This window comes from Lipotes vexillifer, unplaced genomic scaffold, assembly GCF_000442215.2.
Source record: "Lipotes vexillifer unplaced genomic scaffold, Lipotes_vexillifer_v1.1 scaffold661, whole genome shotgun sequence".
Classification (NCBI taxonomy): Eukaryota; Metazoa; Chordata; class Mammalia; order Artiodactyla; family Lipotidae; genus Lipotes; species Lipotes vexillifer.
In genome coordinates, this window is record NW_006796183.1 from 1,532,352 (window position 1) to 1,534,035 (window position 1,684).

The 1,684-nt window shown below is 46.1% G+C and overlaps 1 protein-coding gene across 1 annotated transcript in view; it reads left to right on the forward strand.

Annotated features, from left to right (window-relative positions):
* Positions 1 to 1,684, forward strand: part of ARMH1 (armadillo like helical domain containing 1) — a gene marked incomplete at its 3' end in the record, with an annotated part of 48,279 nt that overhangs the window by 24,835 nt on the left and 21,760 nt on the right. The gene's annotated exons all lie outside the window — the stretch shown is intronic.

The window sequence follows — 1,684 nt, forward strand, 5'->3', positions numbered from 1 at the left end:
TAAAGGAGTCAGTTTGGGAGGGAAAGAATCCTGGTGCATTTGTAGGCAGCATGTAAGTGAAGAAAGAAGCCAGATCTCCGGTGTTTGGGAAAGCTCCATTTCTCTCGTTGTCTTCTGCCTTCCTCTCGGCGCCCTAGAATGCAGCAAAGTCAGCTTTGGGACATGGCGACCACATGAAGACACCATGTAAGGAGAGAATAGAGGCTCCAAGAGAGGTTTTGAGATGAACCATTGAAAGCTCTCAGTAGTACAGCTCCAGGAAGGGCTGGAGGCAGGGAGGCAGTTAAGAGACCAAAGAGATGATACGGCCTGAACCACGGCAGGAGGAATCGAGGTGACCAGGTTGGACAGACATTTCGGAGGCAGAGTGTATGGGACTTGGGACAGTAAAAGAAAAGGAGTCAAGAAGACACCAGCTTTGGACTTAGACCAGGGGGTGAGTTGTGTGCCACCAAGAGAACAGGAAAAACGGATCTGATTTAGGTTTTGACCCAATAAACTTGATGAGCCTTGGTGGCTCCCAAGTGCCCATCTCAGGAGAAGGCCAAGCTGGTTGCAGAAGATGTAGATGGATGACTTGTGCAAAAAATACTGAACCCTGAGCTCCCCTCCTGTAGAATTTGACAGCTTTCGGGTGGCCTTTAAGTTCCCCCAGGCAATTCTGATTCCTAGCTCAATTGAGGAATCACTGCTTGGGACGTGTAGTAGAGATGCCCACAGGACAGTAGAAAATAAAAGTCTGAGGCTCCAGAGAGAGATCCGAGATGAAGATGGGAGTTTGGAGTTCATGAACAGAATTGATATCCGAAAGAGTAGAAGTCAATAAGATCACCCAGGTAGAATACACCAAGTATAAAGAGAAGGAACACTGCCAACATTTAAGAGATGAGCTGAGGAAGATCAGCAAAACATCTGTTTATCATTATTGTTTCCAGTTTCCATTTATTAAGTGCCTCGTACATGCCAGGCACTGTGCTCAGGGCTTGCTTACACTGTTTCTTTTAGTCTTCACAGTGGCTGATGGAGACAGGTATTATCATCCCCATTTTAAAGGTGATGCTAACAAGCCTTAGGAGGGTGTTCAGTGACTTATTCAAGGCCACACACTAAGTAGAAGATATATACCAAGTGAACATTAAAATCCAACTCTAACTCCAGAGTCCTTATTCTTTCCATATACCACTCTGCCTCCTTGAAAAAGAATGATGGCGGGAGGTGGGGGTGGGAGTGGGATGAATTGGGAGATTGGGATTGACATGTATACACTGAGATGTGTACAAAATGGATGACTAATAAGAAAAAATAAATAAATAAAAAATAAGCATTAAAAAAGAAAAAGAGGGCTTCCCTGGTGGCGCAGTGGTTGAGAGTCCACCTGCCGATGCAGGGGACACGGGTTTGATCCCTGGTCCGGGAAGATCCCACGTTACCGAGGAGCAACTAAGCCCTTGCACCACAACTACTGAAGCCCTGGCACCTAGAGCCTGTGCTCCCCAACAAGAGAAGCCGCCGCAATGAGTAGGCCCTGCTGTCCACAACTAGAGAAAGCCCACGCACAGCAACGAAGACCCAGCACAGCCAGAAATTAATTAATTAATTAATTTTTAAGAAATAAAAGAAGGACATGATCAGTGGCTCAAATACAGCAGAGATTCAGTGCAGGTAGAACAGAAAGCTGAGCTCA